The sequence below is a fragment of the Notamacropus eugenii genome, chromosome 3 (assembly GCF_028372415.1).
Source record: "Notamacropus eugenii isolate mMacEug1 chromosome 3, mMacEug1.pri_v2, whole genome shotgun sequence".
NCBI lineage: Eukaryota > Metazoa > Chordata > Mammalia > Diprotodontia > Macropodidae > Notamacropus > Notamacropus eugenii.
The window spans coordinates 418,433,972-418,439,784 of NC_092874.1; positions in this window are offsets into that span (position 1 = coordinate 418,433,972).

The following is a 5,813-nucleotide window of genomic DNA, read 5'->3' on the forward strand; positions in this document are numbered from 1 at the left end:
TTATTCTTTGTGCTGCTTAAAGCAAAGCAAATAAAAAAAGCATAGAGAAGTTCTCAAGATAATAAACAATGATAATCATCTCAAGATAATAAACATAACAAACAGACAATATAGAAACTGATATGGTCTAAGAAAATATATAGTGAGACCTTGATCTTTGGCCAAATATCCCTGTTGGGTTCATTTTTGTCTACCTTCAACCATCAAGAGAAAAATGAATTTTATGTGAATTGATTCTTAATTTAAATAATATCTTTAAGTATACAATATCCTGATTCTACAAGCTAGTTGATTCTCATTCAGCTTCTCTGAGCTTGTTTTCTCACACATTGAGTTGGTAATGAAATGTTTGCACTACTTCACAAGGTTGATTTGAGGAAACTTTTGAAAATACTTGAGTACTATATAAATTTGAAACAGTAACAGTGTTATTATCCAGCACTATCTACATATTTGAAGACAAAATTCTTTAGATATGTAATTTCTTTTGTCAGATAAGTCCTAAGTCATAACATATATATTTTTTTTCTTTTTGACTTCCAGAAAATTTAGAACCAAATTCAGGTGCCAGTAATAATAATAGAACATATTATTCTTGTTTTAGCATCAAGTTACTATCTTTATTTTAGATGGCCTCTGTTATTTTTTAAATTCCCAGTCATTCTATTTTATACTACTCTTAGTTTTGCAAGCTACTTCAGTCTGTTTCATGCACAGTAAGAGAAGACATGAATACATATATTTTTAATTATCATGACACTTCTTAAAAGTTCTACATTTCTCAGTTAAGTATCTCCTGATGAAACATAATCTATGAGAGCCTTCTTATTTTCCTTATCATGTTTCCACTTAGAATATCCTCAGTGGATAGAGCATCCTAATATAAAATTTTTATTGAAATGATAAACCTTTCATAGAAATTGGCTCAGTTCCTTTTTAGAGGGAAGAAGGGTGAAGGGAATAACGCCATCTTTAATGATCATTACTTTTATGTTCATTTAGTATTTTTGTCCCTACAGAGAAAGCTCGAAAATGCAAAACTGAATACCGTTAGATATTCATTACTGAATTATTCTATATATATTTGTCAAGATGTAGCCTCTTATCACAGTCTCATCTCCTGTAAGGACTATTACTGCTTCTGCACAAAATGATGCTTTAGAATTCAAATGTGGTGATCCCACTATGGTCATGAATTAGGAAGAGATCTCTGTTTAAAAAAATAAAATGTTCATTCCATGTATTTTAAAATGCCCCTTCTGGCTTCCTGTATACATACTTTCTAGATATGTATGTTTCTGGATCTCTGGATAATTGAGATCCTGAAGCAAGTTCATTTTATTTGTATGTGTTTTTTTTTTTTTTTTGGTAAAATGTTGAATTTCATGATCTGCTACCATACTCCTCTATGGCATTTGACAAATTAGATTTTATTTTTTGGCTGCTGTGACTCATCAAAGAGATGATAATGGCTTGCTGAATTGGTTTTTGGAGACTATTAGGTGCTTCATGGCAAGGATGGTCTTAATATGAGTTAAATTCTTATAGAAAATGATGATTCAATAGTTTAAAAAATATCATTTTTTTCAGAATTGTTAATGTTTTTAAAAAATCATAGATTGAACTTTGTGCTATAGCAGTGACTTCTCATCTTATCTTTCCTCCTGTTTTTTTTTTTTTTACTGTAAACCTTGCTCAGTTCAGTCAACGATATGACTGTGTGTAGACAACTAGTTCTAAACTGTATAGTCTATCAAAAATATAGAGTATGGTCAACTTTATACTGTTTTGTGCTCACGACATTCAGTTCCTTTCAAACATCATTTAAGGAAATATTTTTTCAAGGACGCATGAAATTTCTGACTAATTCATAAACCTTTTGTCTTGCTATATTTTCAGTCCTGAACTCTATTTTCCAAAATAGTTTTTACCAACTTTTTCCTAATTTCACTTTGAGATTACTGTGTATCAAATTGTGTGTTGATTTAGTTTTGTGTATTCCCTCAAAATTTTGTAGAATTACTCAATTTTTTCTTCTGGAACAGATATAGACACATATATTGAAATTGTCTTCATGGAGTTTTTTTTGCTTAAACACATCATGAGCACTCCATTATGATCTATCCAAACATCCTAGAAAATGATGATTTAGTTGCCTTCAGGCATATGATGAAGTAAACTTTGCCAGTTCTTGCAGTCGTTTCTCCATAGGAACATATGATTTATCCTTCAATTTGGTTTTAACTCCTTTATGTCTTCTGTTTTCTTATAGTGAGAATGCCAATATGTGCATGATTCAATAATACGGTTTTGCTTCAATATATTGCTCTTTGGTTAAACTTTCATATTAAAGGAAACAAAAAACATTCAAGTATTCCCTATTGCTTCTTGCAGTATTTTCTAGTCTTATTTTCTTTTATCCTCCTTTATGTTTCCTATGTGCAGTCAATCACTTATCCAGGATTTATTAAGCATGGATGCTGTGCCAGAAATCGTACAGAACAAGGAAAATTTGATGACAAAAAACATTAAAGAAACTCTATGCTAAAGGAGATTGTATTACATTGGGTGAGATAAGACATACACGTGTGTGTGTGTGTGTGTGTGTCTAAATGACTGTACAAATTCTGTGTGAAATAAATTCATGCAAATTTGGGGTGAGAGGTACTATATACTTAGATTATCATGAAATTCCTTATTCAGTAGTTGGTGTTTGAGTTGAGCATTGCAAGAAATTAGGGATTCTAAGAGGCAGAAGTGAAGAAGGAAGGCATTTCAGTACCAAAAAAGCCTTGTAAAAAATCACAAGAACAGGAAATCAAATATAACGTGTGAAGAAGGGCAAGAAATCCAGTTTCACTAGACTATAGAAAGAACAAATAGTCATAGTAAAAATAGAAGGCTCACAATTCAGGATGGGACCAGTTTAAAAATGACCTTAGATGTCAGACTAAGGAGTTGATAATATATTGTACAGAAAAAAATGCACTATTTGATGAGAAACTGATCAGAAAAGTGACATGATAAAACTTGTGTTTTAGAAATACTAATTTGGGAGCTATTTGGAGAATGGACTAGAGAGGATAGAGATGAGGAAAGATGAGCCATAAGGAGATTATTACAATAAACTGTTCCTAGTAGATATTTTTTCTTGCGCATATAAAATCCTCTTTCGGTACTACTGTGCATATGGAAATGCTTTCACCATCTCTACCAATCCAGTTACAATTCACCATTTTCTGTCTATCAGTCAGTCAGTCTTTCAGTCATTTGTATCTATCTTTCTTTCGTTAAATTCAGAATTTAAAAAAAAAAAAGAGAGATGTTACAATAATCCAAGAAACAACTGATGAGAATCTGGAATTCTGTAGAAGTTAATGTGATTACAGGAAAGAGCACATGTAGGAAAAATATTATGAAGTTAGGAATAGTAAAACTTGACAACTGAAATTACACCCTTTTCTTTGTTCATTTACTCCTGTTATTCTCCAAACTTATAATGAGTCCCTCCGCATTTTCAAAGTGCCTTACTCCTTTCCACGCTGAAACCAAGCACTACCTCGTTCATCAATCATTTCCTCCTTTCTCCAAATTTCACTGGTACCACTTCCACTAAAGTTGAATACTTTCTATTTTGGTTATCTATGAACATGCTGCATTTCTCAGCAGAATGTAAATTCCTTAAGTTCAGTGATTCCCTCAGTTTAGTATTTCCATCTCATTTCCTAGCACAGTGCTTGGAACTTAGTAGGAACTTGTGGCTGATAATCTAATTTTACAGAGAAGCAAAATGAGGCTCACTATCAACTGACATTTTCTCATGATTATACAGTTAATAAAAATCATAAGTGAGAATTTGGATTAAGTACAGCAGTATATGACTGTCCCATTAACTAATCCTCTATTAATGGAAAATAGAATTTCTGAAGAAAAGATGATTGTAATCTCTTCAGACTCTGTGTAACAAATATGACCTTAATTGACATTCTAAAATAATTCCCAAGAGATTATTCTTGAACATATGGTAAATACATCAGGAAGGCAAAAGAAAAGAGGGGGGAAATGACAGCTATTTCTAGTAATTTAGTGTTGGGAGGAAAGTTACATGATTCATGTGCAGCTGCCCATGACCTGTGACCAGCAGTAGCACCACCACCACCGCTGCTGCTGCTGCTACTACTACTACTACTACTGCTGCTGCTACTGCTGCTGCTGCTGCTGCTGCTACTTATAATAATAATAATAATAATAATAATAATAACAATAACAATAACAATAATAATACTAATTAACTGACTTTTATATAGTGTGTACTTTGTGCCAGACACTGTGCTAAGTGTGTTACAAATGTTATCTCATTTATTCCTCCCAGCAATCCTGGGAGGTGGGTACTATCCTTATTTCCATTTCACATGTTAGGGAAATGAGGCAAACAAAGGTTAAGTGATTTTCTCAGGGTCTTACGCATAGTAATTGTTTGAGAATGAAATTGAACTCAGGTCTTCCTGACTCTAGGGTTGACACTATGCCACTAGTTAAATGTATATAACCCCATGTGCACATAAACATTACCTATATGGACAATACACACACCCATACACACACACAAACATACACACTTAAATATTTTAGTTGATCTAGATAATGGCTTGGATATGCCATTGTTTTCAATTATTGAAATACAATCTGAGGAGAAAACATCATAAATAACAAACCAATATATCAATGAATACAGGGTGCTTCCCTTGCTGTGAGTTCCATTCCATACACAAATCAACACATAATGTTGCCCCAATCAGATCATATTCCATTCAATTAAACATTTAAATGCCTACTATACAAGGCATTGAACTAGGTTTTTAGACAATATTTTACAAAAATGTAGTCCATGACATAGAAGCTACTAGGAAAGAAATATTTTCCTTACTTGAGATTTTTGCCAATCTCTCAAAAAAAGCAAATTCTCTCCTGTTGTTGTCACTGGACTCTGAGAGTTAGAACCAGCAGATGGTTAATCAATCCAGAAATGCCCTTTAGGAGACAGAAACAGCTGTGAATGGTCAGCATTAGCAAACCCCTCCAGAGTAAATGTGAATTGGAAGCTGAATAGATGAGGAGTTCAAAAACTGTTGATGCCATCATACAGGAGCTTTTCAATCTAAAATCCTTATTTAAATCATCTAAGTCTTAAAGATTCAATATTATTTCAACTTATAATGTTATGATGCTCTTGCTTACATGGTCTACACATAAAAATAATAATTCATTTATTAGAGAGGATTATCTGATAATTAAATTGAATTATTTTGGATTGTATATAACATTTCCACAAACATAAGCACAGTAAATAGTTTAATGCCTCAAGATGCTTGCTTAGTAAAATATTCCAAATATTCATATCGCATTTGAGGTATTTTTTCTCTATGTTTGATGAGTCCTTTCCTTTGTTGAAAACTTATGTGAATTAGATTCTTGCATCCTTTGATATGAACAGATATTAATGCCGTCCTACTGTCAAAGTTATTTCTCTATACCTTCCGAATTCTTCATACTTATTCTGATAAACCTGACTTCCCCAAAAGTCCATTTCTTTATGTTTATTTCCCTCCCATTATAATCAATTTTGCCTTTTGGAACTATCTTTCTTAAGAGAACTACCTCCTTTTTCAAACTCTTCATCCATAACTTCTACTTTCTCATTTGAACTAAATTAACTCTCTCCATGGAAAGTACCTTGGTCCTGCAAGGTTCCATGAGAAATCTCTCCTCTTAATTGCCCCAAATCACAGGGGCAGCAAAAGAAGTTGGAACAT